This window comes from Denticeps clupeoides, chromosome 9, assembly GCF_900700375.1.
Source record: "Denticeps clupeoides chromosome 9, fDenClu1.1, whole genome shotgun sequence".
Classification (NCBI taxonomy): domain Eukaryota; kingdom Metazoa; phylum Chordata; class Actinopteri; order Clupeiformes; family Denticipitidae; genus Denticeps; species Denticeps clupeoides.
In genome coordinates, this window is record NC_041715.1 from 15560075 (window position 1) to 15573098 (window position 13024).

The 13024-nt window shown below is 40.9% G+C and overlaps 1 long non-coding RNA gene across 1 annotated transcript; it reads right to left on the reverse strand.

Moving 5' to 3' along the window:
* Positions 1-5583: 5583 nt before the first annotated feature.
* On the reverse strand, positions 5584-12246 carry LOC114796391 (uncharacterized). Its single transcript, XR_003750714.1, has 3 exons — positions 12196-12246; positions 11846-11947; positions 5584-5718 (listed from the first exon to the last, which is right to left on the reverse strand). It is a non-coding gene; the product is annotated as an uncharacterized LOC114796391 (long non-coding RNA).
* Between the last annotated feature and the right edge of the window lie 778 nt (positions 12247-13024).

Here is a 13024-nt window from a genome sequence, read left to right on the forward strand (position 1 = left end):
CAGTAAACACTACGAAAGACAATGCAGTTAATCTCTATTTCTTTCTGAAATACTTCATGTTTCTTATAGTCTTACATCAATTATTAATCACGATTTATACTGATGAATGTTATGAAATCTAGGGCTTTCATAAGTGTAAAAAATGGAAACTACTATAAAGCATCTTTAATAATTGATAATGTCTTAATGAATCACCACATTTCCATGCACTATGGGCCAGAAGCTTCAGTTTATTTATATATTTATTACTAATACGCTGCTCTGAAGCAACAACATTAAAAATATTAGTCAATGTTCCAACACAAACCTGAAATCCAGTCAGTTATGTTTGTTTGGGGCAGTGGTGGCCTAGCGTAACATTTAACATATACAGCATTTATCAGACGCCCTTATCCAGAGCGACTTACAATCAGTAGTTACAGGGACAGTCTCCCTGGAGCAATTTAGGGTTAAGTGTCTTGCTCAGGGACACAATGGTAGTAAGTGGGATTCGAACCCGGGTCTTCTGGTTCATAGGCGAGGGTGTTACCCACTAGGCTACTACCACCCGGTTAAGGAAGTGGCCCCGTAATCAGAAGGTTGCCGGTTCGAATCCCGATCCGCCAAGGTGCCACTGAAGTGCCACTGAGCAAAGCACCGTCCCCACACACTGCTCCCCGGGCGCCTGTCATGGCTGCCCACTGCTCACTCAGGGTGATGGGTTAAATGCAGAGGACAAATTTCACTGTGTGCACCGTGTGCTGTGCTGCTGTGTATCACACGTGACAATCACTTCACTTTCACTAAGTATCCCCAATCCATTATTTATATGGCCATGGTCTTCTGGCCTGTTGGGTACCTGACTGTAATTTTGAATACCGTAAAATAGGGATTAGGGAGCTCAAAAGGAGACTCCCTAACACCTGAAGGAAGGAACATGCTGGAAGAATGCATGGGTGTATGAAGCAAAATTGTAACTTAGGGCTGTGTCAATGCCCTGGGCAACAGAGCAAATTACAGGTCCTCACTCCTCCGCTGTTTTAACATGAGTAAAAAAAATCCAGCTGCCCAGCTCAGTTTCAACACGAGCAAGTCATTTTGGATGCAAGGGTTTGCCTCTTAATGACAAAGCACTTTTTTTCAGCGATATATCACACAGTAAAGCTGCTAACTCGAGCCGCAGAGTCCACCCACTGCTTTGAATCAGGCCGAACTGTAACTGCACATTTATGGAGTACAGTAATTACACTAATTAGGAAAGCATGAAGTGTAGTAGACATCAGCATATACCAAGGTGATAAATAAAGTGATGAACACGGTGAATAAGAAGTGAACTAAATGGCAAAGAATTAGACATGAGACTGATGATGTGAAAGTGGATAACATTTTAATAAATAAATATTTATTTATTTTACAGAGCTATAAAATGATGTGTAATTAATTTAATTACAGGTGTTTTACATTTTATTCGGTCTTTCTTTTTTTCACTGTTCTTTTTTTTCTCCACAAAAATCAATATTATCTGAAACCGTTGCATGTGAAGTGACCACCAGACCTGGAAGTGCAGCCAACTCCTTTTCCGATGTCCATAAATATTTTTGTGTGCACTACTGAGAATCTTGTGCATTCCCACTTAGGTTATGTTGTGCAGGGTCATTTCGATGCACCGTTTTTTACTCTAATGTTCACTGCAGAGATTATAATTTTCCTTAATTGCCAATTCTGCTGTTCCCTGGAAATTAATGTTACCCTCAGGGCTAAATCATGCTCTCCTGCATTCGGAAGCCTCATACATCTCCATATGTGAGGTTTATTTCTTCATATGTGGTGGATTTGGGGTGTCCTTCAGAGATTTAAAAATTTCAGTGTCCGGTAGAAACAATTTAGATAACACAGCATCAACTTTCAAAAATGCGGGGTACTAATGACAATAACATGATCCTATGGTCCAGTTCGAGAGCTTGTCCCGGACACAGAACACTCTTATGTTAATATGATGCAGACCTAAGTGAAAATTTCCATATTGTTACTCAAATGTATTCTCTTTGGCGGGCGCTTTTATTCAAGGTCACATTGAGAACCTCACATTACCGTCTGACACCATGCTGAATGTGATTATATGGAATTCATTCAACTTGCCATTTATCACAAGGGTTAAATAAACACTAGGTGAATTAAATGTGACTCTTCTGGCTATTGTGCAGAAAATAAAGGCCCGCGCTCCCCCTTAGCCTGCTCCGTGACACGCCCCGGCAAAAGATAAGACATTATTTAAAGTAGCGCTTGCTTACTTCCCCCAACGACCTCGCGTAAATATTATTTATCACCCACCGCACAACAAAACACATCTTTTAATTCCACATATGTATTTTTTTGATATCCAAGCATCAGATTACTAATGCAGAGCACACGACTGTGACCATTTTTCAAGCCCATGTTGAATATTCAAAAGAGTTGCTGTAGAAAAGAAGAAAAAAAAGAGTGGGGGGGGGGCGTTAACATTAATTAATATTCGTAGCTGTAAAAATGAAAGCGAGACCAAGGCTAATTTTATGGGACAATTAATCATAAGGCTCAGTAATTACACCAGGGAGTTTACAAATGGTTTTTTTTAAGGGCCCAGAGTAAAAGAACAGAGATAATCCCACACCCATCAAAACCACTGGCTTCCCACCAATCTCCTCAGCAAGAGCAATTAGACAAAACAGCGGAGGAGCAGTAATTGTGCGCCAGGAGGAGGCGGAGGCTACGGCGGAACTGTAATTGCACGCAACAAGGATCACTCGCTCCAGCACCTGATTGTGCTACGGGGAGAAGAAGGGAGAAAATCTGCAGGCCAGAGCAAGTCTGTAACCACTTCCAGGTGCCGGGGTAAAAATAACCGCTCTTTCGCCGCGCGAGACTCACATGATGCGGAGGCATCTAGCGCAGCCCCATTTCTGCCGGAGGTGTCATTACAGGGATGGCCTTGCTCCTCTAAAGGGAAGAGATTCTCTATGGGCGTGACTCATTTTCTCAAGTTCCAAAAAAAAAAGTACTCATATTTTATTGTTTTTTTTGCGGCCATTTATATGCTTTGGGCACTATTTTAAACCTGGCGTTTAAAAAAAGTGCAGCGCTTGATTGAAAGGCATCTTTAGGATTAATATAAATAAATAAACCGAGAAATAATGTCTTGGTAGTTATCTGTATCTTGAACCTTTTGAAGGTGAGTAATTATTTGAGCTCCCCAAGACACAAGATGATTGACAGCTGTCATGCACATTCTCATGTTTCCTCATTCTGGATGATTTATTCTGGCTCCTGTCCATATGTCATGTTAAAAAAAAAAAACATCACTACAACAAGATTGTGTTTTTTTTTGTTTCATCTATTTATTTATGTAAATCACGAGAACGCCTTTGATTTTTTCCATGGTGCTGTGCTTGCCGGCAGTTTAAAAATAGTGCCCATAATTAGCTTGTCCATCTGAACGTCCAGATCACGCTGCAGCAACTGTACAAACACGGCATAAGATTACGACCGCGGGTAATTTATTATGCACTGAGCTGGTTAATATGGGGGATATTTTCTTGTGGATGGGGAGGTTCTGCAACGCGTTCCGTGATGAGAGCTGAGAGAGTCTCATTATGGATGACTGTTTTCTCTTTGGGTCCACACTGCTGACACCCTCATTACAGTACTGAGGGGGGCAGTGGTCTGGTTTAGTTTAGATGAAATTTAGATCAACACTGAACAAAATGTTACAGCAGGTCCCATGCTTTGAGATGAAGCTGAGGTGTCGCTGAGGTGTCACCGTGATGTGTGTGTGTGTGTGTGTGTGTGTGTGTATGTGTAAAAAAAAAAAATATATATATATATATATATATGTGTGTGTGTGTGTGTGTGTGTGTGTGTGTGTGTGTGTGTGTGTGTGTGTGTGTATATATATATATATATATATATATATATATATATATATATATATATTAGACTCTCCAGATACTCCCTTGATTAAAAAGGTTTAATTGCCTTCATGCTGCCAATCAGAGGAGCCGGGGCACTTTGGATGAGCTGACATAAATTATGAAGCCAGGCTCTTTTATTGCTTTCCCCGAGGGAATAAATTGTAATTAAGATGAGACTCTGAAGCAGATATGGGAGTAAACCTGTTAAAGGTCACTGCTGAACAGTGGAAGTCATGCGCTCTGGATCAAGCCAGTTGCCTCGAGATCTCTAAACAAACAAACAAACAAACAAATCAACAAATGTCTAGTCTTTGTAAATAGAAGTACCGAGTGGCGTGTGTACAAAAGATCCAGTGTTGGTCTAAAAACGCCAAGAATCATATGACTGCATGGTCTTTGCCCTACTTTCTACACTCTAAAACCCCCACTGTGTGAAATAAATAATAAAAATAAACATGACGACCTTCGTTGCGTCTTCCTCAATAGACGTTCCGATAAACCTGATTGACAGTTCAAACTAATGTCTCGGCCTCTCGTGGTCTCTGAATGACCGCTGCATTTAAAAAAAAAAAACAAAAAAAAAAACACAGTGTCACGGTGAAATGGCTCTGACATAACCCGATCCGAGGCGCTATGGCGCGCAGCGACGCGCGGGCCTGCCCATACATCAGTGCCAGGAAACACAGCACCCGGAGATGAACTGATTGAATCAGGGGCCACGGGAGACTCGGGGGAGAGTTCATCCATACCGGGGCCGTCACTCCCCCTCGCCGGGAACATTTTTCCACTGAAAAATCCCCCCCTTCCCTTATCCAATGGCCCCCAACTGTAATTTATTGAGCCGGAGTGTTAAATATCCCATTTCCAATTTACTTATGTGTTCCTGGAGCCATTCCACTTCGTGAGCGGTGTGTTATGTAAAACAACAGAGCGCGGAGCCGAACACGGGAGGAATGTTTTTTCTTTTTACGCCAGCGCACTTGTGGCGGCAGCGAAGCAGAACTGGGCAGTAAAAGCGGAGCCCTTCAACAGCCAAAAAAATACCAGGGTACCATGCCAATGGTACCACAGTAGTAATCAGTATAAAAAACAGAAATACACGTGAGACCATCGCTGGGTTTTTAACACTTATTGGTTATTGGTTTTGTACCATTATACCGAAGCCATTAATGCCTGGGAAAGTCTGCCCTTTATAAAGTAGTGGTTTTACAGACAGGATAAATGGCCAATAGCGTTGATTCATTATAGTATAATAGCTTTTAAGATAGCACAAATCAGATGTGTCAGACAGAGCTACAGCATTTGACACTTTTTTAATAATGGAAATTGCAATCATATGTGATAATAGTATAGGATGATGAAGATATTAAGATTTTGCTATCTTGGAACTAATGAAGCCGACAGTCATCTTTATCGCAGAAGAAATGGTACAATAATAATAGAACAATCCACTTTTCATTATTTTCATTCTTCTTCCTGTTGGGGGCTCCATGCATACCAATGAATGTAATTTGTTTGCATTTTAGCCTTTTTTCACACCCGAAAGACAAATGCGCAGGAATGAATCAGCACACCACAATATATTACAGTGACGGGCTTTTGAGGTCACTTCAGATGACTTTTGAGAATTGTTCACAGTGGAGAACAATTCAATTCGCCCCGCATCCTGTTCAGTTCAGTTCAGCTCCATCTGAAGATCCCTTGAACCTGACCAAGTGTGTGTGTAGTCAGGTAAAGAAACATCTAGAACAGCAGTCCCAAGCCAACAGGCCACGGACCATTTGTCACCAGGCTGCACAGAAAGAATAAAACATTTTATTACTATGACTGTTATTAAACTACTATTATACATTTCATTATTATTGTACTTTAAAAACTGCACCTGATGTGGAAGTGTGTTTAGTGTGCATGATCTTGGATTTTCCAATCAAAAGGGTGAAATGTTAGTTTGTTGTGGTTAATCTCACCACAGATGTGGTAAATAAGTTGCAAATCAGTGTTGTGCTGATTGAGCTGTGCCTTAGGGAATAGAAATTTGCCCTCTGATTTTAGCTTCTTACATATTACAGAACTTTCCACTGGCCAGGATGCTCTATGGGTTTTTAATACCAAAAAATGCAATGCATACTGTTATAGTCAATCAATACATACCTCTTAAACAGTGCTGATCTATAATATAGTCTAAAATATACCTGTTAACATGCAAAATCATTATATTAGCCTTTAGTTCGCAGCTAAATTGGGCCTGTAAGTGATTAAATCGTCATGTACTTCATTTCCACCCCTTGTTGATTTTTATAAATATGTGCAATCTTCCTTATTGCACAATTTTCCACTTGTATCATTGACTTTGCTGTTACTAACTCTAATCGTTTGTGAGCTGTGCTTTTTCAATAACTGCGGCTGCTCTGAAAAACTCTGGGCTGTGATACATGGACTTAAAATCAGGAAGGTGACATATTTATATGCTAAGTAATGTAATTGTGAGATAATAAATCACATGGTTTGCTCTATTTGTTTTAATATTGACTAATGCTGCAATCCAATTAAATTAGCTGTACATTTTCTCTTTTGTTTTATTATCCAACCGGGCATTGCAACCTTGGAGCAGTAACGCATATATCTGGAAGTATAATAGGTCATTAAAATCTTCTCATAATATGCTAATGCTTTAAATTAAAATGACTGTAGTCACTGCATGAACAATAAAGCAAACTTGTCTCCAGTGTCATACATCGTGGTGACTATATTTCAGTCACACCAAGGCTTTGCTGTTCAGGACAGTGACAGAAAGGACATCTGGCCTATTTGCATTTCAGTGTCCAGTGAAGAAGGTTCAGATATGGAAGGTCTCCTCCACTCCTCCTCCTGACATCTCCCCATTCGACATCGACTACCAGTGTTGCCAGGTGGAATCTGCGGTGTTGTAAAAATGTGCAATGTGTAAAAATGTTTTTTTATGGTCATGCATTGTACTGCAGAGGTCAGTCATGCTGACATGACAATTGACGCTTCATACATGTTTTCCCCTCCATTAGCAAAACATTTGCAGCATCCTAATGTATCAGTTGCAAAAAGATCAATTTTATTTAAATGCCTCTGGTAATAGCCACAAATCTGGCAACAAAGCGCCGCACAAACAAGCAGAGCCTCCAAACCGTGCTGCGACAGCCTTGAACCAGCCGCTACACCAAACACTGTGCACCTCAGCCCATCTTCCAATGAGGAAAAAAAACTGGTTGCCATGGTAACACCCTCTTGGCTATTTGGTAAGGTCACCAGCCGCCTGCGCTCTATCCTGAGAGAGCGGCATAACTAATGTCCTGCAGTCGGTGCCTTGATGTAAATAGTCTCAGGTGACAGCAGACTGTACAAATACTCAATTACGCTTGCTTAAAGGAAATGATTTGTTGGTAACGGCCAGCGCTCAACCTGGGTGACATCAGTGTTTCCATGGCAACGGCAGCCAGCTGCACGGGCTGGAATTAGGTATTGATCAGGAGAGTAAGAGGGGGAGCTGGCGCCAGCGAGGGACCACAAATGTTCCACCACTACGATTTACTGAGGGCGGGGGGGCTGCAAGACGCTCTGCACCCAGAGTGCTGAGAGCCCCTCAGGAACCAATTTACACACACAGCTACAGTGCAATATCTGCAGCAGTCAATAATGGAATTCTGATGCGCTCCCCTTGCTATCGACGTGACCATTCCACACTCTCGTTAGAGCACCTTGAAAGTTCTAGGCCAATCCATGAAGTGCAATAGATTTCCATTGGTGAAGAGAAATTCTGACTTTGGTGCTTTTTTTTGCAACACTAACTGGACCTTGCAGTGAGACTAAGGTCCATCTAAACTGAGACTGATGTAAAAACATGTAGAGTACACTTCAAAAGTGGTTTCCAAGATCATCTCTAATATAAGGCAAGATTACTGTGGTGAACAGTGGGGTGATGCAATAAAGGAGAGTTCCAGAGCAATGGCTGAGTTATCGCCCTCTCCTGGTAGGTCAGAGAAGTGCAGCACAGACTAGGCTGTTGGGTTCCTACATATCTGAGGACACTTAGCACCCTGAGGAAATATTTCTGCACAAACTATAGCAAAAAGAAACCACACATACCTTCGACCCCTGCCTAAACGTCTTATATGAAGCATAAACCGAGGAAAAGATAAGATAAGATGATGATCCTTTATTAGTCTCACAAGTGGGAAATTTACAGTGACCAAAAACGTGACCAATGGAAAAATTGGGTCTTGTCTTTGCCTTTTAAACCTCACTGTTCTTGGCCTCATTGTTCTAAGGCTAGAATGAGACTAGAGTGTCCACAAAGGGAAGTGGATTCTTTACTGCTCACAGGGTGAGAAGGACGGCAGCCGTCTTCCTGGGCACAGCAGAACGACCCGATCCGGGGAGCTGATGTCACCGTACACAGACATTACAGCAAAATTATGGCACCATCATCAGTGCAGCCACGACAGCTTCATAAACTTTGATTTAATCAGATGGGGGAAATTGAACCATTATATGAGATAATCTATGACTGTAAGATGATATATATCTGCTGCGCAGTGCACTGATGGCTATGATGAGAATTCATCCCCCTCGTCTTTGCCTGGACATCAGGGTTCATCGCCTGAGTCAAGCTGCATGCCATTATAGACACACTGTGGCCACTGTGTACCATTACAATACACACTGTGCAGTATGTGTACATAGGCTATATAATTAATGGAGCGAATGCATACGAACAAGTATGTGTTAATTAGTGTTAATTAAATCAGGCCCATGTCTGTTTTGTACAGGCAGATGAACATTTATGAGTTTCGGCCCAGCTCCATTCCTCAGATTTTTGTTCTCATAATGCAATCAATGAAGTTCTCATACTAGCCACTGAAAGTCAAATGCAACCTATCTGGGCCTGCTTTGAGCTGCTCTGTCAAATCTCGACATCAAGGCCATATTTCTTGGGAGTCATGTTGTGCTACACCTCACTCCAGTCTGTGTGCGTGCACACACCTAATACACAAAATATCTATTGAAATATGCATGAGGCCCATGATGGCCACACTAAAAATACACTCAAATAGGGAATACATTGACAGCTCTGTTATTGAGCTCTCCTTGAGCTTTCACGTCACAGCAGCCACCGATCCCTCTCAAGGTATCTCTACGATCAACAACACATGGTACATCATAAAGAGAGAGATTTACTTCATGGCAAAACACTGTTTGATGTAAGTGGGGCATGTATTTCAAGAGAAATCTGTATTGCCACAAACAACCATAGCTGTACTGTCATTCAGAAATATATATTTATGAATTTAATTAATCTTTTTCTGAGCTCTTGTGTGAGCAACGTGTGACTCAAATGTCTTGCAAATGCAAATGCAAATGCAAAAAAAAATTTAAAGGAATGCTGCAGCGATTGGCAGCTTCATTTCCAAAATGACCCTATAATCCAATTGTAAGTGCTCTTTTAGTGTCAATAAAGATCTGGGGGGTGTAGTGCTTTATACCACATTAGACAGTGTTCAACCATAAACTGCCATGTAAATGGTGACAATTTTCTGCCAACACACGGCAATGTAATTTCTTGTAAAGACAAGATGACACAGAATGAATGGTTCCAAATAGTCATATTAAGGTTAAGAATTACATAGGTATTATTGTGTATTATTATTATTATTATTTTTATTTTTAAGGCTGTTAGTGGACAAAAATAATTTAAATAACAATTTAAATAACAATTAAAGAATAAGGCTTGCTATAATGCATGTTTTTAAATATGGCACATGTGGGAACAAGGTTCAGATAAGGAGTGATGAGGAGATGATCTAGGAGATTATGAAACAGACAATAATAAAAAAAAAATTTCAGCTGGGAACCACATGTCAGATGGTATTGTCAGCATTAAAATATTTTTATCTGGTCACATCTGATTTCCTCTTGAGGCCTCAAGATGCGCCAATCTCCATCTGTATGTAGGGATTGTCACTGGGTGGATTTTGCATCCGTGTCATAGGTCACCCAGACAGGAAATATACAAATGCAGCTGTGTTAAATGCTCTTTATTCATTTATTTTTAATGTTTACATATTTACAAATGAATAGCATGCTAATTTTGATAGCCCATATAGTAATTATTATTTACAAGTAATTGGTAGGAAGGATTGGAACTTGTACAAATTAGCACAAGTTATTTCTCTGTAACTGGCCAGGTTTTTAGCAAGGTGTGTGAAATATGCTCCTACAACTTTAATAAGTTCCAGAGTCCAGGCCTCTGGGCTGCTATTCCCCAGGTGCTGCTTGGAGTTCCCTAACATTTATCACATAAATATCTAACACCTCTTGCTAAACCAGACAAATGCCTTCCTGCTCCAGAAACCCTTTCTTAGCCATCAGATCCAGGGCAACAAATCCAGCATTAATAGTTATCTATTGAGCCTCTCGCATGCAATGAACACCCACATTTATTTCTCAGCTTTCTTTGGGAGAGCGTAAGTGGATCAATTAGGGAAGACTACAAGTTCAGCATCTTTACACATAGTATCAATTGTAAAGTTGAGCTAAAGCGGGTTCACAGATTATCTTCAATCTGTCCCCTTCCCCAGCTTCCAAGCGAGACTCATTACACAGCCTGCTCAGAAATATGCAACCTTGGCACAAGCCTTCATGTGCTAATAGCCCTCAGATTGATTTTTAATTAGTAACATTTTTGGATCATCACCAATTAAAATGGCCCTTTATGCATAACTAATCACCATTTTAGTAGCAGGACACTGGGGTGGGTGCTGCCTGTGAACTGGAAGCTATCAGGTTTAATGACTTCAGTTAGAAAATCTTGTATGTGTTCGTATATATATATATAAATAGATACACACACCATTTCAACAAAAACTGATAACATTTTAATCTAGTGCCTGGTGCCGGGTGCCTGTCATGGCTGCCCACTGCTCACCAAGGGTGATGGTTAAAAGCAGAGGACACATTTCGTTGTGTCACCGTGTGCTGTGCTTGCTTTGTATCACAATGACAATCACTTCACTTTCACTTTTTTCACTTTCACTTTATGGAAAAGGCGTAAACAAGGAATGAGCACCTGTATGTTACATTAGTTATGCAATTCTATTTAACCCAGTCAATATAGTACAAGTACCTAGCAAAATGTCCTTTTAGTCAAACTCATTTCACAATTAAAACAGGGCTATATTATAATTATTATAATTAAGTTACCTTTAAGACTCAAGAATACTCTACATTCATTCCATCCATTTCTCTCCATATTTTTCAACCACACATTATGTTTTTTTTTTTTTCAACTTAAATGTAAAGAAAGTGTCGCTTGATAAGATCGCTTGATAATTTTTCTCCCAGCCATCTGATAACCCACCACAATCATGAAATCTAAATAATGCAAATGTGTATTGAGGAAGTGACGTTATCTGTGCAACCAGATGGGAGGCATAGGAAACACAAATACTGCTTACTGCTTAAGTGCTAATCCCAACCGGCCGGCTTTCCTGTCCATCCTATTACCAACTTTTGTTCCCTGGACAATAAACTGGACTACATTAAACTTCAGCCGACTACACAGCGGGTTTTTACAAAGACGTGGCTGAGCGACAGAATTCTGGGCACCGCCATTGAGCTAGACGGGCTAGAATGTACACCCTGAAGGACTGCTCGTTGTTGCCGGTGATTTCAACCATGCGAATGTCAAGTCAGTTCTCCCTAAATTCCATCAACATGTGGCAACGAGAGGGGAAAATGTGCTGGATCTTGTTAACATAAACACTGTCTGTGTGTACCGTGTACCTGACACAAGGTCTCAGACGTTGTTAAGTGCACAGAAAAGACAAGATACAACTACATACAGAATCTAAAAATACTATTGACTTTTAAAAAAAGACTGTTGCACTCACCTGCTCGCTTAAATGAATTATGTACTGATGTAAAGAGTGAGACCGAAACCAGTAGATGCCAATTGATATTCTGTTTAATTTGGGAGGATGCTTGGATCCTTGCTGTGGAGAAGAGGAGAAGAACTCAGCTTTATGTGCTGTCAGGTGAGAACGGTGCCAAAATATGTTTTGCATGCAAACATGGCATCTGTGGTGCTACGTGCAGCTCGATTTAGGCTGTTAATATCATGAAAGCATGAACAACATGCAGACAGCAAGTTTTTTTAAGATTCTTGCCTACAACTAATACACGTTATGTGTTGCTTTAACTGCAACCAGATCATGAGCATCAGCACTATGCAATACTTGACCTTGTGTTTCGACACAATCTGAGAAAGTGACAGAATGTGAAGAGGGAATCGGGAAGCACGTTTGCCTTCTCCAATATCTGAAAGGCCCATCATGCCAACAGGTCTTGGCAGCAGTATTCCTGGATAAGCACTGCCTTTCTCCAGGACTTCGCCAAGACGAGGAATGTCACGCACCGGGGATATGATCTCCTGCCCCGCTGCATAGCCCAGACCCACCAGAGCTGAGTTTCCACTGCACAGGGCCAGCATCGCAGCAGGGAGGAAGGCAAGAAGAATCTCTGGGTGAGCAGTCTAAAAAAAAGAGAGTGAATCCAGACATCAGAGGGGGATAAAAAAAAATAAACACCAAATTCAATTATGCCCTCATTTTAATTTTGTGCATTAAAGCAGGGTCACTGTCTCAAAGCAATGAAGTACCGGGGACAGAGCCCAGAGACAAACACACCAAGACAATGAGGAGAAATGAAAAAAGCTTGAGCAAAACAACTCAGGCTTCAAGTGCTCGTCTGAGACGTCTGCTTGCATTGGTACTGGCATTTAATATAATGCTGTGATAAACAACTGCTGACTGTTTCCTTTCCACATACAGTAAACACATTTTTTAAAAAGGAAGAAGACAGTCAGTCCAGCAGGGAGGCCATCCATCTCCATCTGGCACCAGGCAGTCCAAATTGATTCGGACAAACTGCTATACTTTCAGAAGTGGGAAGCCATGTTTTTTGGAAAATGAAAAAACAAAAAAAAGAAGGATGTGAAAAGGTGTGAAGATGCCACATGAAAGAATAACTGACAGAGGCATTTGGGGAATATTTGGGGCAGTGGTGGCCTA